This window comes from Passer domesticus, chromosome 8, assembly GCF_036417665.1.
Source record: "Passer domesticus isolate bPasDom1 chromosome 8, bPasDom1.hap1, whole genome shotgun sequence".
Classification (NCBI taxonomy): Eukaryota; Metazoa; Chordata; class Aves; order Passeriformes; family Passeridae; genus Passer; species Passer domesticus.
In genome coordinates, this window is record NC_087481.1 from 48,343,624 (window position 1) to 48,363,854 (window position 20,231).

At 38.7% G+C, this 20,231-nt stretch overlaps 1 long non-coding RNA gene across 2 annotated transcripts in view; it reads right to left on the minus strand.

The window, feature by feature from the left end:
* Positions 1–3,071: 3,071 nt before the first annotated feature.
* Positions 3,072–20,231, minus strand: part of LOC135306785 (uncharacterized) — a 33,812-nt gene continuing 16,652 nt past the window's right edge. Inside the window, exons 2-3 of one of the 2 annotated variants that reach the window (XR_010367560.1) lie at positions 3,643–3,837; positions 3,072–3,384 (exon numbers count right to left, since the gene is read on the minus strand). This is a non-coding gene — a long non-coding RNA (uncharacterized LOC135306785). The remainder of the gene's footprint in view (positions 3,385–3,642; positions 3,838–20,231) is intronic. The other variant, XR_010367561.1, reaches the window with a different exon arrangement.

Sequence of the window (20,231 nt, forward strand, 5' to 3'; positions counted from 1 at the left end):
CTTTGCATTTGATTGACACCTAGCTAGCATTAAATAGGCCAAGGCACTAACAAAATTCATGAATTTACAAAGCAAAGTAAAAGCTGTATGATTTTTTTTGCTAGATATGGGGTTTTCATTCCAGTTTGATGCCTTACTTAATTTTAAATGAACAGAAATTTTTATACATGTGTCTATTTAGTTGAAAGGCAGGCTATGAAGACTGCAGAGGTATCAGTAGTTGATTATAGAAATTTATTTATTCACAGCACAAATCCCACTAGGAGATGCAATCTATTTGCCAAAGAATCCTTTAAGCAGCCGTATCAAGCCACAGCTGCTCAAGAGGAGAAATTTGCAACACTTAACTACTTCAATCTAATTTCCAAAATCCCCACTATCTACACTCGTTAAAAGCCCAAGAGCATGGATTTTGTATAATTGATCTCGGTGCTGTAGGATACCTAAGTAGAGGAATACATTTCTCTTTTGGCTTCATTCTGAAAAATAGATGCTCTTTTGTTGGTAATGAGAGGAGTGAAGCAATTCCTGGGGTGACTGGCACAAAATTGCCTCAGCAGCACAACCATAACAAGCTTCCAAAGGTAGATGCAGGCAGAGCAGCTACAGACAGAAAAAAAAAAAGGTTATTTAATAAAATATGGATGCTCAAGGAATAGGCTGGAATTTAATTTCTCCTATCATGGTTTTCCTAGAGCACAGTAAGGCATTAGGAAAGCCCAGAAGCTGAGACTGCTGAGCACTTGCAGCAGCTTTGGGATGTGACTGGCAGTCGGTGCCACTGCAGCTTCACCTGCAGATGTTGCTCTAAATACAAAATCAAAATGAAAGCTCCAGCAAGGAGAGATGAGGGCCAGCCCACCTAACAACATCCTGCACTGCTGAGCTTGCTGCTCTGTGGATCAGGGCTCATTCTCCTTCACTCTGCACTTCCCTCATCCTACAACTAAGAGGTTTCACTCAAAACTTCATACACTATCTTCTGATTTAGTGACATGACTCTTCTTCATTTTCTTGGTATTACGGAGCTACAAATATATGCAAATTGGATGTGGTTTGACTTTAACTTTTTTAATCCTGAAATTTGCATATCAGGCACTCTCTTCCTGTGTAATTCCATCAATTCTATAGATACTTCCAAAAAAACTCTGAGGATCTCCTCAGAGTTTTTGGGTCAAACTAGCTTTCAGGGTTGTTTGCTAATATTCATTTACAGGAAGTCACAATGTTACTCTAAATTCAGGTACGAAAAATTTATCCTGATTCTCACCTAGAGTGGTGGGAATTCAGCTTACAAGAGAAACAAAATTAGGGAAGCACTGTGACTGGACTTGACTTTGAGATATCAGTTGTTCTATTCCCTGATCATATTAAAAATTAAAATTAATAATTTTAATCTAACAATTAATCTAACCCTGTCTTTACCAACTCCAGTGAAGTTTCCGTAATTCACATAGCTGTGTCTCTTTAGATGCTGGGATCACTTCTTTGGTCACCCTTAACACTGTTTTCAGTTTTCCCTAATATTTCTCAACATGTGAAGCCTACAAGCAGAGGAAGCATTGGAGCTGAGGGGTTTTTTAATACATTACATTAGTTTCTCTGCATTTAGGTAAAAGATCTTTGTCGTTTCTGAACTGCTTTATTACTCATTCCTGTTGTTTGGTAACACCACGGACCATAATCCTCAACTCCTATGTCATACTTGCATTTGCTCACAAGCTTTTTTCTTGTACACAATTCCTCTGATTCACGAAGTTCATTTTGAATTCTTCTCAGTGTCTGTGGCATCTGCAGACTTTCTGTGTTTGGTGTAAGTGAGTTGTACTGCCTACATCACAGAGATGCTAATAAAATAATGATTTATTTTAATTTATTAATAAATTAGATAAAGTAATGAGCACTACCAGTCCTAAGGTAGCTCCCAGTGCAACACATTCTTCCAATTTGAAGAGTACCAGAGTACCACTAGCAAATACTCTATGAGAGCAATTTTCCAATAAGTAACTTGTTCACTTTGCATAAGTTTTATTTGGAATATTTTTCCTAGGCTGCTTCTTTGAAAGATATAGGGAGTCTGTTTGTTTGCAGGGAGCAGAGTTCTTATTTCACAGTGTTTCATAAAAGAGTGGCTTGTATTTTCACCTAATCAGGTACAATCATGCATGTAGCATCCTTAACCTTAATAGGTTCCAAAGATCAAAGGTGCCTTCCCTCCTGCTTCCTCTCACAAGGAAAAGATGTGATAGCAGAGCATAGGGAGGTGGTGGAAAAGCCATCAGGAATGTGCTGTACTGATACAGTAACTAGAACAGATGTTTCTCCATCTATCAGAAAAACACAGCTGCTCTGAAAATAAATTACAGACTTTTCGCAGACTAAAAAGAGATTTACAGCACAAAAAGCCCCACATCATTCAGCTGCAACCATAGAGACAGGAGACTAATTAGAGCAAATCTAGAGCAGATTTTCCCTTTTGCAAAACAAGAAGTGCTCACATCACTTGCAAACAAACTGGTCTTGGTACGTGCTCCATATTATCCTGGGGTCTTGGCTCCCTGAACGCAGTGGCTCTGGTGAGAACTGTGGATATAAGTGTCATTATCTCTAAGCAAGCATTGCTAATTCTATAATTAAGGATTTGGTATATTTTTTCCTAAAAATTCATTGCTTTCTAACCATCCCTCCCCCCACCACTGAATTTGGTGATATTCTACAGCCATATGGTGCTGTATCACAGCTCTGTGAATGTATTCTATATGAAGATTTAGGTAATAACACAGCTAAGTATTCCTCACCATGCAGGACAATCCTTTTTAATCATCCACTGGGAATTTTTCCTGTAATGTTCCACACATTTATCTTATTCAAGTAAAATATAGATGGCTGAAAGATACCCAGAAATAAAAGGTCACATTTAGGAAGCAAGAAATATTGCCTTTCCCCCCAAGAACAACAAAGCATCTAGCAAGCCCTTAGTAATGAAGAAACAATAAATTTATGCCAGTATACACTGGTCTTATGAGAGGGAAAAGTAAAATTACTGCCATCTGACTTGGTGACACCATCCCCAGGCAGCTGGAGGAAGCTTTTGCCTGGGTGTTCATTATTCTTTAGCTTCAGTGGAAGATGAATTGAGCACAAAGGAAAGGTCCAGATTCAAATCCATCATTCACCAGCCCTTTTTCTGAACCAAAATTATTAGGTTGCCTTCAGGATTTGTCCACATTTGCCAGCTGGTCTGGATGCCCAGTTTTTTTGTTTGGGAGTCATTCCACAAGGCACTGCCTTTGCCCTCCTTCTCTGCTCCACGTGTCCTGACAGACTCGTATCAACCATCTCTGAACATTTGTGCAAACACTGGCATGCACTTTCCCTTCACACCTTGCAGAAAAATGGGGAAAAAACTTAATCTGTATGTGGTCAAACCCTCTGGCTCTGTGTGCCAATGTGTGCTGCAGTACACAGAGGAGCAGGTACTGTGTGTCTGGCTCTGCCAGAGCAAAGCTACCCATTTGTAAGCTGGGATGTGATTTGAGTTACAGTAGAAATTTCCCAAGTGAATTAAGCATTGCAGATATAAAATATAAATCCATACAGAAGAAAGGCAATAGTAAGAAAAAACATTCTTTTTACCCTCACCTAGAAAAACAGATGGATGTATTGGAAGCATTGCCTGTGGGAGTTAGTCACTGTCTCAAGTTAATCATGAGAAATCTTCTAGGCCCATCAGAAAAAAGCTCTGCAAAAAGGAAGACGCCATCAGCAGAATTCCTTGTCCACAGTCAGTTGTCATATCTGCTACCTTGTCTTTCCCAAGCTAAAAAGGAATTTCACCTGGTGGAAGAAAGATGTTTTGTTTATGCCTTTGTCCATATGTAGTCAGATATGACGAAATTGTAACAGATTTCTAGGGAAGACAAGCTTTCCAAGAATAAAGCAAGCAATCATAACAGTGGCATTTTCTTTACATTATATAGTCTTTTGTAGTAGCTTTAAGACTTGATTCAGTGAACTACTAAGGCACACACTGCTTGTGAACAGCATTTTCATTTCCTTGACTTTTGCCAAGGATTCACTGCTCTCTGAAAGACCAAGTTATTGGAAAGAGAGTTACCTACGGTGGGAACATCTGTTCATTTCATGAGAGAATTATTCTTCCTCAAATATCTTCAGCTGTACTTCATCCTAATTTAGCTATCACCTGGTGCATGACAGTCAATGAGATACTCCCCAGCTTTAGAAATAGATTTTTACACTTGATCTCTGTCCGCATATTTGTTTCATGCATTAGACCACCAAGATGTTCACTAATGAACAACAGAAAGGACACTCACACTTTTTCAGGAGAAGAAAACATACAAAATCCATTATCAGACTCCCTACCAGGCTTTGGGAATCCCATTGCATTTGAAAAGTAATGAAATCACCCCAGTTTCCCAGGGCTGTATGTAATTTTCAGTAGATACAACAGTCTCATTAGTTTATTATGTCTTCCAATTTTTTTAATTGGTCTGACTACTAAAATTCTTGCATGAATGAGTTTCCCTGACCTCCTTCCTCAGCCTTCACTGTGGCTGCCAAACCAGTCTCTGTCAGTTGTCTCCATCCTATCCTCCTGGTAGACCCTACCTGCAGCTGTTTAAGCTCCTGTGCTTTCTCCTCAGGGAGCCACCACGCTCAGCATGGGACTCCAAATAACATCTCACCATAACTTTGTAAGCTGCAGTGTTTGCTTTATGTCACTGCCTTCTGCCATAGAATTCTGGTTTTTTCTGTCTTCATTGGAAATTGCTTATCTTGACAGGCTCAAGGATCCTATTTGTGTTGTCTGAAATTTTGCAAGGTGAGGGCTCAGAGTCATCCTATGCCAAACTAACCCATTTGCTTTTCCTCCTCTCCCATCTCCTCTGCAGGGTTCCCACACAAATGAGAAAAATCTTATGATTAGTCCCACAATGTAAAAACTTGCCCTTTGTCATCTTGAATTTCATTCCATTTCTATTACCTCCCTGGAGGTCACAGAGTTCATTTGAACAATATCACAATGCTTCTCTCTACTGTTGTCTCCAAATTTTGTACCATCAGCAAATTCCTACAGCACCAAAGCACCTAATGTAAATATTACACAAAACTGAGTGTAAAACCAGTCTTTAGGTAACTTGAATAGGAGGCTATTTCCAGTCCAAACTTTCTCCATTTAATATTCTCCTTTATTCAGTTATTTCATTTTTCAACACTATCTTCTTTTTAACACATAAGTATTCATGTAGTCCTACACCAAATACTTTAATGAAGAAGAAAAATTAGATCATCTATTTGTTTGTATAGAAGCATGTTTGTATAAAAAAATTACATTTGCATAGTATGAACCAAATTTTAGCAACTTGGTTGCATGTTTTTCTAATTGCTATTTAAGTCCAGGCTTTTATTTCTTTATTTTTTCTTTCAAATATCTTCCAAGCCTCTATACACAGTGTGCATCAGTTCAGGTAGCCAGACATTTCTTTCAGTGTCCATGGCTATGCCATTCATAAAAGGGAATATCTAGTCGACACCAATTTCAGTAACTACTCAAAATTTCTATTTTATCTATTATGAGGATGGTTGATGCTTCTTCATGGTATGATCTTGTATTTACACTACATTATAGTAATTCAGTAAAGAGTAAGGTGGGTTTGTTTTTTTTGTTTGTTTGTTTTTTGTGTGGTTGGGGGTTTTTTTGGTTTTTTGGTTTGTGCTTTTTTTTTTTTTTTGAATGAGGCTTGAAGTGGCTTGGAATATATCTCCCTAATTACTGTAATGGAATTCAATGCCTCGTGGAATTTTGGTCTCTTCCTACTTTTGGGAGAATAGGATAGATTTGCTAATTAAAAAAAATATCAAAACAAAGAAAACACAAAGATAACTAAGTTTTGAATTAGTGCAAATTAATATAATCTCCAATGATCTGAGTAGTTTATTTTTCTCAAACACATTGTAATCAAAACATAGTGTAGATTTTTGTTCATGCTTTATTTCTGTTATTTTATGTTCTATTATTCTACATTAGAGTTTCCATAGGAAAAAAAGCATATTTATATTCAATGGAATATTTATCCAATAGAATAAACAAAAATCCCAAACCAATGCATAGTCATCAATCTGGGAATCAAGACAAATCAAAAAACTACAATATGGAAAAATTATATTACAGGAACAATGGGAGCTCAATAAAAATGCATAAGTAATTTCAAAGGTAGCAAAGAAGCAGCTTATTTTGGACAGGGAATCTCTTCTCATTCAGATAAAACAAGCCTACACTTTCAGTGTGTCTCTGCTATTGTATCATGAATTATTCCATGTCTTATGATCATGTGAAGATTTCCATACCAAACAGCTACATCTGCATATGTTCAATAGAACTTTGCAGAAATTACTTTTCAAGTCGTTTCACTGCTAGCACAGGCTTGTGAATAGAAAGTATCTTGGCACTTCAAGTAGAAAACATCTCAGGTTTGTCCTTCATTTTACGTAGAAAATAAAATTAGTGCATCCAGTAGTGAGGCTCCCATGATGAAATTAAAAAGATACCAGCAAGCAAATCAGAGACATCTAACCTGTTTTTAAAAGCAAAAAAAAATAAATCCTCATCTCCACAAAGGAAGAGGCCTAAAAGATAACCTGCCTCAAAGATGACCTTCAAAGGGTGAAAGAAACCAAACCTGAGAAAAAGTGCAAGTGCTGAATGTCCCCAGTAAGCAAGACTTGCAGAGGTAATTCTGCAGAGAGATTAGTATAAAAAGCTTTAAACAACTGTTTATAGTCCTTGCTGGATAGTTCTTGATTTACCATTTTTACCCAGGAAAGCACCAAACAGCTGAGGTAAATTACATTTAATCTTGATGTGGAGAGATTCATAAAGCTCTAGAATTTAAAACAGAATGTTGTAAAATGTTCATATAACTTACCAGCACAGTGCTCTTGTGATGTGCCTGTGTGGAGTTTCTGTACAGCTTAAGTGTCTGTCATGCTAATTAAAATGGTCATTTGAAGAGAGATAATAGAACTGATGTGCAAGTGCCTCCTGATTGCTGATGCCAGCCTTTGGTAGACTTTGTAAATTTAGACAATGCCAGGCTGTTCTCTAAAGGTTTTGAATTTAAAGTAAAAGAGTAATCTCAGAAGGGAGCAGAAAAGCCTAACTAAAATTTGGCTTTGATACTGAGAACTTCATACATGTATATGCATACACACATGCAGAGGTATGGATGTATATACTTACACATATAAATGTGTTGTTTCATCTCCTCAAAAACTATGACTCTTTTAAGTGAAACATTTAAATACAGCACTGAACAAAATAGCAGCTGAGAACATGAGAAACAGAAAAGGAGGGACACTGATACCAAAAGCACAATATAAGTGAATAGGCTATTGCAAGCTCAGGTAAACTGCAGGCGTTTCTTTCATCCTCCAGATCTCCCTTTTGTTTGACCAGCTAAAGATGTATTCTTAAAATATCATAAAAACTTCCCCTCCTACTGTCTATATGATCCATGCTCTCATTGAGCTATTCAGCTGGGTTATAGGGTGGGACATTTTCCAGGGACATTACTGGTCTTTCAGAAACAGGGCTCCTTTCTTTGCTGAGTCCTTTTTAATTTTTCTTCTACCACACAGAGCCAGGAGAGAAAAATATCAACATGAAGACAACTCACTTTTTCTTTCAGTTACTTATAAGAAAGGCCTGGATGAATTGTTACCTTTGAAGCTACTACTGTGGAATGATTATCTTATAATTAGAGATTGATAATATCCACAGGCTGAGACAACGGGTTGATGTATGCTTTAAAAATATGCAAAAAGCAGGTTGATCTAATGTTTTGTATTCATACAGTAAGTTCTTCTGCCCTCTCTAGGAAAGGGCAGGAGGTACAACGAGAGGATCTGACCCTCAAAATAGCTTACAGAATTGCCAGTCCCCTCAATTACCCTGCTCACATATGGGGAGCTCAAAGAAACATAACACATAATAATATGATTTTCTCTCATTCAGTCTAGGAAGATCATTATCCCCAGAGTTAATAGTACAATATTTAACCCAGCAGAGTGTATTTGGAGTTGCTATTAAACAACAATATTGAGCTAAGCAATAACCAGCCCTTGTCTGAGCTGTTTATGATTCCATGGATACATTATACGCATCACCAGCTTTCTCTTCTGGCATCTGTAAACTCTTCTGACTGGTTAAATGCTCCAGCATTGACACCAGAAGCAGCAATCACTACATGCCGATTCACTGCTAATGAAGGAAACAGATCCAAGACCTAGGGTCACCTTCCTTTCTCCACAATGCATTCTAATTTTCCTAAAACAAGGCTTATCTGGTAGGAAGAGAGAGGAGGGGGAGGGACAAGAGTTCTGCTGGTTTCTGTGTACTGCTCTGAAAGGAAAGCAAGATAAACAGATAATCATTTCTCTGACTCAAATGTATGTGAGATCTCCCATGGTACTTATGCCAGCAAAGGCAGGAAAAATTGAAGTGTGCAAAGCAGAGCCTCAGTGCTTCTTTATCTTGAGTCAAGCCACGCTGTGTGCAAGCCACTGCTAGAGGCTTCTATCTACATTTTACCATCACTTTTTTCAACTCTTAACACCTTGTGCTACAAAACAGATGATAGAAGACTCATCAGATAAATCTCCTCCCCAAAAAGGAAAACAACTGCACTTCTGTGTCCCTTCACATTGCTGCCAAGGGACAGCACTGGCAGGCAAGCTGGTTGCCAATACAGCCTTGTCTAGTGGGCTCTCCCATCACCGTTCTGAAGGAATTCTTCCTTCTAATTTGAAAATATCAAAATCTTTAAGTGTGTGGCTAAAATGCCCAGACTGCTACTTCTGCAAGCTAGAGAGGTATAAAACTTGAAGGAACACACGTTGATATGCAGTTTAGATGGGCTCCCAAGTGGTGTAGGAACTATTTTACTTCCTTAATTTCCCCTCTAGCCCAGGTAAAGCTGTCCTTTTTCCCTTCCTGTTTCTGGAATGCATGTTGGCAGGTTGGTGTAAGCACCAGTCACGCTCACCACGCAGGCAGCCATATTTCAGGAGGAAGGGTGGACAATATTCCTTCGTCACGAACTTCCACATATACAAACAAATCAATATAGAAGTGAGTCAGGAGTTCAGGAACACATATATTAGTGCTAAGCTGACAATCATTAGCACAGAAAACTTGCTTTTAATTCTCTCCCCTTCCTTGTCTCACCATAAACAGCCCCACTTCCACCCACAGCCCAATCCTTCACAGCAGTGATTAAAGACGGAGAGCGTTCCTTGAGCAACCTACTGCAGGGGGTACCATGGAAATGGCAGATGATGGAATCTCAACTGTCATCCTCCTAATGAAAGGCTGCAGTGATGACAAACACAGGCAAATTCATTATGAAAATGAGTGTTTATTCCTAATATGGGTGCTAAATAGATCCTTTGTTTTACCTCATCTCCTTTTGCCTGCCCTAGAAAGCTCCAGGCTCTATTCATCATCTGCAACAGGGCAGAACCTTCACTGGCAGATACTGTGGAGTAAAGATAGTTGATCCATGTGGAAGAAGATAACTTACATCTTCATTGCACTGAGGCCAGAGATAGGAGCCTGTGGAGAAGGGGAAGAGCCATTGAAATAAATACTAGATCTAGAGGGCAAGGAAGGTCTGGGAGTCAAAAAGCCAGTGGTGATCCTGCAGCCTCAAAGTCTTGATATTATTAATGGCAACACTTCACCGAGGAATTCCTCTACTCAGCTCAGTAACTTATAGAGTGGTTAAAAAGAAAGAAATTAGAAAGAAATCTCCTTGCAATTTAAACACTGCAGGCAATGGAAAACCTTCTTCCTCGGAGCAGTCAGCCAATGTTGTTAATTACCTCTGCTGTTAAGAAAATAAATTAATCCAAAATTTAAGGAAAAAATCTTATTTTAATTTTTAAATTCATGTAGTTTCAATTTCCAGGTACTGTTTCTTGTTATGATTTTGTCTAAAATTAATGAACACTTTCCCATCCTTGCACTTTATACTAGATATCCCCACTGGAGATAGTTAAAGAATGTGATGAGTTTACCTTTTAACCTTATTATAGACAGAGGCAGCAAAATCTCTCCTGTGATGCCTCCCCATTCACTCCTTAATGCTGAACTTTAGGGGCCACTTCTACAAGTGAGGAAGCAATTTATTCTCTTTGACAATGCAGGGCTCTCTTGGGGGTTCTGCAATAAGTGCAGGCATGGTGGCTGTTCAGAGACCTGCAATACAGGTGAGGGCTGAAACCACCTTCCCTATTTTATTTACCTCAACATTTAACTTTTCTGTGCTCAGGTTAAAAAAACCTTTTAGCCTACACAGGAAGATCCATGCCTCATCTCTCACATCTCTTGGCCAGGCATTGCTTTCAGCATTAGGTGAAAGAAAACAGACTTTGGAAATTAGGTGAAGGGAGAGTGAAAGTGCAGGGGACACAAGGCAAGAAGGGGTCAGCTGCAAACCTTGACATCTAGGTTTCTTTTCCTCCTTTTATGATCACAAGGGGGACTAAAAAATCCTAAAAGTGCGCAGGATCAACCCATAAAATTAAGCATATAAAATATTGTCAGAGCAATGTAAACTGGCAGTCTCATTAATTTTAAATAAATTTACAATGTAGAATTATGTCCTTAGCCTGTGTACCAGATTGCACTGGATAATGTGAATACCAAACACATCAGAGGGTGAAATTAGCTTAGTGAGTTGTTCGGTTGTTTTTTCCCTTCCTATTTTTCATTTTCTCTAACCTTCCCTCTAGGTAAACTACTTTTTTCAATTTCTTTTTTTTTCTTAAATCTTTCCAACATTTTCCTGTTTGCACTGTGACTGAGTTTTATCAAGGGTTCAGAAAACAGAGGTGTAAAGACATGTTGGTAAAAAAATCTTAGAGTACTTTTGTGAAGAATTTCCTATTTTTTTCAGTTTTTTTGAGTTATCCACATTACATCTGCCCACAAGATATTTTTTAGCTACTAGAAGCAGCAAGCACTTTTAATGCAATGATTTTGTTTGACTCTAGAGCACCTTAGTGACAGAAGAGAATCTACTTTAAGTCTATGGTGATTTAAGGGCATAAGCCCCATCAACTGTGAAAGGAAATTAGCTGTCTGTTGTAACTTTTGCAGATTCACCTACTCCTAAAGAAAGACATTGCTGTACCTGGGTACACCAGCAGGAGCCTTTTCACTAAAACAGGGTGAAGCAATGTAAAACCAAATAAAGGAGCAAATAATATCCACACATGAATTTCTTCAGACTTGTAGCATTCCATCCTGTTACATGGAATAGCATCATGTCCTGTGACCAGCTGTCTGTTAAATATCTGACCTAAACAAGTTGCTCCACAATAATAATGCAGATGCTTCTGTGGTGAATCACTGCAAAGTCCACCCAACAGTATTGGGCCAAGCAGTGGAATTCAGGACAAAAAGACATAAAATTCTCCAAAGCAGAGCAGCTAACTCCTAGCCCTTGCAGCTCTTCAGAGGAGAGACATGGGTTTCTTAAACACACCAAAGGTAGGAGTCATACATCACTGAAGCTCTATAAAACCACATAAAAATTATGCATCCAACATCTCTAACCTGGCATCAAAATTTCCCTCTAAAACAGGGACATAAAATAGGTGGATGGAACAGGCATGTGATTTTCATAGGGTAGAAAAGGATCCCAGCTAATGAACATGCTCTAGAGACACATTTTTGTTTGTTTAAATTACAGACATAAATCTGCATTGTTGGAAATTTTTTTACATCTCACATTGACTTCTTATCCTGTGAGAGGGATTTTACTAAAAAAAGAGTCATATGACTGTCAAGTAATTAATACAAATTTTAGAACAAACACTCAACAAGCATGCTACACTCTCCCAAGAACAAATGCTTAATCATAGATATCAATCCATCAAGTCGTTATAGTCCCTAATACTATGCTAAGAAACCATAGCTAAAAGGAAGAAATTTAATTATTTTAGTACTTTGTGACTTATACAAAATGTTCTAAACCTAATATTGTGGGGGAAAACTTCACAACTGCTTCAATATGTCTCTCCACAATTCTTAATAAAATTTCAAGTGAAGGCACAGAATGGGAAGTCCTTAATCGTGTCTGTGATCTTGATTGGCATTGATTTCTCGTCCAGCTGAGAGCTGTTCATTTCCACAGGGAATACCTATTTTCACAGGAGTAAGAATGACATCAATCCAAGAAAGCAAATTAAGCTAAAATTAGGCATTTTTTTTAGCTTGTTTCTGAAAAACTCAATAATTGACAGGAGCATTACTCATCACAGCATCTGAGGAGAAAGTCTCCTGAGAGCAATCCTTTTTTTTGCTCCTTCTCAAAAATGCACATATGTTTCCTTTCATTTTTTCCTGTGGGCATAAAGGCATCAAAAAGCAATAGAGCTTCTTAGACATGTTCACAGTTTAAATGCACTGTACACTTGGATATGAAATCATTAGTTCCAAGTAATGGTAAGCAGGCTGTGCACATCCATAGATGGTAAGTGATAGAACGTGGTGAATTGGTGAATTGCTTTGGAGCCATTTCCAGGAGGAAAGAAACAATTTAATGGACACTCCAGAATTATGCACAAATATGCAGATGTGAAAGAGCAAGTCAATGCAACCCAGGCACATTGAACTGATGTAATGTCTCCTGCAACGCTGGTGTCACAAAGCCAATTTCATGAGCTAACAGGAGACAGAGCCTGACCTGAAAGTGTAATTAACACTGAGGGTTAACCCAAATTAAACCCAAAGATTTTCAATGAGTCTGGGCATATTTTTCATCCAGCTCCTCGAAAACGTTTAGCTGCCACCTGGGTGCAACCATGGATAATTCCCATAATGATCCTGGACCTCAGAAACTAAAGGCAGGCTTTGGATGGAGTCCACTGGGCTCTGAAACAATTCACCACAACTCGATGGAAGAAAAGGAATAACAAATCTGTCCTGGCTCAACTGTGCAGCTCATGGTTTGTTTGCAGAAAGCACTCACTTTTCCCAGCGAATGAGAGGAACCTGTGACCTGTTATGTATCAACTGAACATTTCAATTCGTCTGGAAGTCAGAAGGGATTAGCAGCTATACCTCCACCTCAAACTGTACATGGCTTGCAATTAGATGAAGTAGATACACACAGTGTGCAGTTCTTGGCATTTGTAATCTTCCCAAGCACTGATTGCAGGATAAAAATCCAAATAATCCAAGGCAAGAGTTTAATGGGACCGCTGACCTACCCCCCAGTTATTTTATTATTGAGTAATTTCATTCAGATTTGTCCTATTCTGACTCTTCCAGTTATGCAGATAAAATAATTTAATTCCTTGGACTGAGCAACAAACCAATATAGGGCCTAATTTTGCAGATACTTCACATTCCAGTGACAAAAGATCTGTAGAACTTGATCTAATGTGTCTTGGTTTCTCCCTTGACCTCAACTCATCCAGCTGCTCATTTTTCCATTCTCCAAGGCTTGCATTCCCTGAGGGACTGGGAAGATGCAAGTAATAAACAAATCACTACCAAAATATCATGTTTGGGCTCACACTCTGCCCTCCTCTGTACCAGTGTGGATTGTGCCAGTTTGAATCTGATACCTCAGTAACTTCACAAACTGAGGCTCAAAGGCAGAGGGACTCACCCATGGGAGACAGACTGACAAATAAATGCAGTTGGGTTTATGGATGTGGGTGGGTTCAATGAATTGCTTCATCTGGCCTTCTCTGTACCTGTGTAAAGTTAAGCATTCTAGTAAGCTGTTAATTTTCAGGGTGTCCAGGGAAGGGAAATTTATGGAGAAATATTAAAAAAAAAAACCTGCCACATTTTAAGACCTCACAAAAAGATAATCCAGAACAAATTTGCTTCTTGTTTAATCAAACAATTAAGGCTTCCAATATCCAAGATCAGATACTCTCTGATTGATAACAACACAATTTCCTGATTCTTATGGGAGAATAATTTAAATTTCTTTAATTAAATATATATTTATACTGTACAATAATTTTTCATTCTTTCCATTAGCTATTATTCTATCCCATCCCAGAATGAGAACCTACAAATCATCAGAGCCATCCAGATATCAATATTTAATGTTCCTGTTGATTCCTCTGCAGAGTTTCTCTTGTCTTTGTGAAAGAAGCCTGAAGCCCAGCTATTAATCAGGCTCCTGTATTTTATTTTTTTTAATGATGTGGCAATGAAGCAACCATTTTGATTCAAGGAAACAAGAGCTTCCTAGTTAGGATTCACTGAGATATATAATCAAGTTGGTGTATTCAGGAGAGGACCCATATTCAATCACAGTATATCTATATTGCCTTTACACCAACATCAGTAGGACTAAGCAGTCATTACAAAAATCAAACTTAATTTAAGAGGAGAAAATTTACTCAATTTAATTTGACAAGGGAGTGATTATATTCTTATGAAGACGTAATTGCTTTTTGAGATCAGTGCATATTTGGAGAACACATTTAAGCTTTCAGTCCTTTGACAAACCCCACAGGGTAGCACTGGTGCAACACCAGTAAACCCCACTACCAAAGAGAAAAAGTGCTGCATTGCAGTCACTTCAAACGTAAGGGTCCTACTACACCCTGGGTGATAAAATCAGCGTTGCTGCAGGATGGAGTTCAGCTGTGAAGCACATTGCCACCCCGCTGCACAGGAACAGAGAGCACTGCTGAAAAGAGAGCTTAATGATTTGCACTAACAGTTAACAAGCTGGACACCTTTATTCTGAGCACACTAACATCTCAGGCATGAGGAAAATTCAAACCACTGTATTAGTCCCCAGTACTCATGTTTAATGCCAGACTGCAAGCTTTTGAGAGGCAAGCCCTGTTACTGATCCCCAGATGTGTGATCTGACCAGATCTAACCTCCACAGCCTGCTCACTCCCTAAAGACTCTTTTGGAGACTGATGTTAGAAGCAGCAATTAGGGTTGATTGAGATGAAATTTGTTATGCAGACATCTTTGTAAGAAAAACTGAACTAGAAGCATTAACTCTATTTATTCAGGTAAATGAACAGCCATTTGTGACACCCAATGTTGGTAATGCCAACAAACCTGGTTCCAAACCAGTGACTCTAGGAAGATGTCTCTACATCCTGAACAAAACGTTCTTGGTTTGAGGGAGAAAAGGATGAGATGACAAACAACTGCATTCTTCTCTTTGTTATCAGTGGGCAGCAATTTAAAGAGTGATTAATTGAGGCTTCCATCTCATTCATTATCCACCTACTATTATTTCACTTGCCTCAAGTTATGCCTGTGTTTTTTTCCTCAGCCTTTTCATAATTCAGCTGTTCTCTTGTGGTTGTCTGACCAGTCTCCACTTTACTGGCTCAAAACCCTTGATAAAAATCACTGGCAAAGCTGGTTTGCAGCACAGAAAAGAGTTAAGGGTCCCACAGACAGTTTAATAAAAGTAGTGTCATTTTCAATTATACAACACAAACACTCCAGTAAATTCTACATCACATCACCAAGGAAACTCACTGCAATAATTCAGTCAAAGCAAAAGAGAGGATTTCTACAACAATTTAATAATAACAATGTGTTCTTCTCTGTTGCCCTTTATCCAACGATATCAGTGCTTTTCACCAATATTAATTCATTCTCTAAATACAACCTCAGAGTATAATTTCACAAAATTAATTGAGTATGACATTCCTATGTATCCCTAACTGTTGATACCTTGCCACCTCTCTGCAAAGCAAGAAATCTCCCCATGATCATTCCTATATAACATGTTAAGAAATTTCTTCCACCACTTCCTGACATCTTGGACACGACAAATGTAAAAATTGAGGAAGTGTAATATTCTTGCATCTACTTTGCAGTACATCCAAATTCTCTTTTATGGTGCCCAGTAGGAAGTGTGCCAGCCTGGAATACCTAAAGCCAAGAATTACAAAGGCTGATGGGTAATGAAGGACATAAATAGTTGGATTCTTTTCTAACCCTGCCTCTTACCTTACCAATCTGTATGCAGAGCTTCTGTAATGACATAAAACAATGAATCAGGGTCTCCATCCAAAGTGTTATGGTCAGAGAGAGAAATGGCAATCATAATGGTCAGCAACTGAACAGAGCCCCAGGCTCATGAAGTCTTTCTTCTACCCCCAGACACGTTCCAGCTCATGTCCCAGTGGAGCAAATTTTCCTGATTCACAACTTAGTTTCCCTGTTCAGAAAAACAAACTTATTCTGTTTGCTGCAGGACAAGTGCACAGGGTGAATCTGTCCTGTGCTTTCACATCCTGGCACAGGACACAAAGAAAGGATTGCCCAGGCACTTTAGGAACTGTGAGTACCACAACTAATGGTTGCAGCTAATATTTTTATTTCTGCCTTTTCCTCTAAGTTATTTTACTTTCATTCTTGTCTATCTATTCTCACATAGGTCAACTTGACCTATGTTCAGGTCATTGCAAGTCTCTTTATTGACTGTATCTTCAGTGAAGATATATCCTCCCACATTTCTAAATGTTAGGACTCTCTCTTTTCTTGCCAAACACAGATTTTTAACAGATATAAATCTTTATGTGTTTAAGGAGACATTGCAGGGGGGAAATGGGGGGAATTGCATATTTTGTCTGAACAAAAGGAATAACTTCCTGCACGCAGTTTGGGAACATTGCCCTAAAACCAGTGAAGGAAGAGAAGCAAAACATGCAAGCTATAACTCAAATTTTAATGAGACAACTGTTATTTCAGGCACAGAAATAACTATTGATTTGATCATCATTGATAAGGTAAAGGTGCAACTTCTTCCTTCCTACCCAATCCCTATAGCCCATCACATTTCAGAACCATGACACACACAAATAACACAGAGCCAAAATGTCACAGCAGACACAAAGAGTGCTTTAGGACAGAGGTTGTCCTTTGTTTGCACAAGAAATACAAAACCTTCCAACTTATTCCTCAGCTGTAGGACATTTAATCCATACCAACACTTGCTCTCACCTGGGGCTGCTTAGTATTTACTCAATGCTAGCTGTGGATCACCAGGAACAGAGACAGCCCTCCCGCTTTTAATCAGTGCTAGTTTCTAAGAAAATCATGATGGATCAAAAAAAAAAAAATACTTTTAGTTTGGTGTTCTGTGCCTAACTCCATCCCACAGCAGATGCAGAAGTGAGAGTGCAAGCAGAATTTATATCCCCAAAAAAAGGCCCCAGAAATCTGTGGATCAGAGCTTTCCAGAGCAAGAATTGAGGTCTTTGGGATTAATCTCCTATAATGGATTCTTGTTTTATAAATAGCCCCTTGCATTTCTGAATCTCTTGGAAGAGATATTATACTGTAAACTCCTGAAATGGGTTTGATATAACAGCATCCACAGAAGGACCACTTCTGGTTTGCTGGGAATGTGTCACAGCTTCACCTGCTCACAGCTTGCCTCCAATAGTCTTGCAGTGCATAAGCTGAGGTCTGTTAAGAGATGCATTTGTGCAGGCTGGTGGTTGGTCCCCCCTCACAGCGTGCAATGCAATTTTTGGGGAACTCCACAGTTTCTTGTACACCTCCTAACCCATTAGATAACCCAAGAGTGCTTGCAGTTGTGCATTTTTCCCATTACTTCACATCACAACTCAATAAAAGAAAAGAGGTACGCAGCAGGGCATCTCAAGTTTGTCAGTGACACAGAGAATTTTAAGCAGAGCAGAAAACCCCATTTCTCTCTGCAGAGTGATATTAGTTTGGTTTATTTTGTTACCTTGATAACTCAAGCTGGAGAGTGGAAAAGGGAAAAGAAGTGCTTCTGCACTGGAACCACACTTTTCTTCCCACTTTCTGCCTCACAGAGAGATTCTGGCCCAAGGACCAGGAGCAGCCTTTCACTCCTGCACCTTCTCTGAGAGGCCTGAGCAGCAACATGTGCCTGAGGTGATTTCCACTCACTCATCCAGCTGACTGCTTATTTTGTCAAAGACAATTACCAAAACCCACTTAGAGTGAATGAAGCTGGTTTCCAGCACCATTGCATTTTTCTGGCTTCTCTTTTGACAAAGTTTGATGGTCTTCTTTCCCACTCTGAACCTCAGTGGTTTGTGCAGGCAGTGTGGCTGCATTTCTCTGTAGAGGCAACAAACTAAATCATGACAAATAAGAACCTTTGACTGCCAGATGCTGGTATAAGGTAAGAGCAGTGCTGTTGTTCCTTAGGACTCCAGGGAGACCTCACTAGGGGAAAGTTTTTAAAGAAATGAGACTGCAGAGCTGTGAAGCTGTCAGTGCTGGACTAAAGAGCAGTGCACAACACTCAGATTTAAAATCTGGTAGTGAAACTTGTGCTCAAATCCTGGATCAAAAGTGGGCAGAGCCAAAAATAAAAATAAAATAATCCCTCTTCTGAAAGGGCAGTTTCCTTATGATTAACTGGGGGTCTATTACTTGTGTCTGGTCTTTCCTCCTAGAGTCTAGATACTGCATATTTATCTCCTATTGCTTGCACTTTATAGCATGCATATATTTTAGGAGTAATAAAACCCACCTACTTCAAAACTTATGGAAAATAGCTGAGACATAAAAAATATTTAGAAAATTACTAAAATATACTCATATCAGACTAATTCTGATTGTCTTTTACAACTATATATATATATAAACACACATGCACATACCTATATAAACTTCAGCAGATATAATATTTTCAGCAATCCAGTTTATTCTAGATTTTGTGAAAATCCTAAATTAGACTGGGTTTGAATGCTAGCAATAGCAATGAGCAATTTCTCAGAGGGTTTGGCCTTATACTGAGCTACTCTGGTAATAATAATGCCTGAATCCAGAGGCTCGTTTACATGGTCTGCTGCCTCCCTGCATGAACTATTGACCATCTGTGTAAGAGTTTCCTGAGAAATGAATTGAACTCGAACATGTGAGGATCTCATACTAGTAATATTGGGGGGAAAAAAGTTCTTATTTTCCCCCAGAATCAAAGGCTTAATAAAAATAACTCAATTTGAACTAGCCTCTGTTGCCAGGAGCTACAGAGGGGGGAAGTGAATACAGAGAGATTTCTAAGGTAGCATTTTCACTTACAAAGAGGTTTCAAGAGAATAAAATGCATAAGAACAGCAATAAGGACTGAAATTCAGTGAATGATAGATACACATGAAAAAGAATAGAAAGCCACTGAAGTACAAACATCCCAGGTGTGGATTTGTGGAACCATATCCTAATTTCTGAGGTCTCCTTTGACATCCACCATGTCTCACAAGCACAGTGCCTATTCAGAACTATGATAAAGTACGCTCACACTCTGTGTCTCTGTGTGCAGGCAAGGCTGGGTGTTACAGGCTTTATGAGTTTTTTATTAAACTCTGGGAGCATGCTTCATGGCTCTCCAATGAACTGTGAATTCAACATGATTTACACCATGCTTGCCATGAGCTGTGAACATGCACACAGTTTTTGCAGTTTGGCTAAAAAAACCATTAATTGAGTGAAGAATATTAAAGGAGTGACTTCTTATCCCCAGAACAGCCTTGCAGGTGAAACTTTGGGAGGTTTGGGTCATTGCAGACTTCTAATCCTGTTAAATTGATTACATACAAAAGTGTCAACACTTCTGCATGAAGACATTCAAGACTGAGTGATTAATTTCTATTTATTTACCGTCCTTGACACACTGATACAAACAGTGGAAGCAGATGAAGATGCTCTGACTCCCTGGCTGTTTGCTGTGCTGTCCTGGGGGCAGTGGTCTCCAGGATAGGAGCAAAGAGAGATGGCAGAGTGGCAGTGCCTTGAACTGACTAGATTTAATAATATTTGACTCTCAACCTTCACACTTTCCCTCTTCTCAAATGCATTCAACAAACTTTCAGACGAGTTTAATCCAATCAATTCCAAATCACTTTCAAATTTATATCAGTGCAACTTTGCATCTAGGAAAGCCTTTGATGAGCTCTTTACTGGGGCCTTGACTCTACAAGCTCTCAAGTATACTCTTCATTTTAAGCACATTCCTCAAACCTATTGATCTCAATCCACTTCAATGGATTATAAACATGTACTTAAAGTTGGAGACCTATATCAGTGCTTGCTTAATACAAATTTGTCAATTCTGAAGTGGACTAGATTTAGATACACTAAAAATGAAGCTAATACTTTAATATTTTCTTCATTTGCATAGACTTCTCAC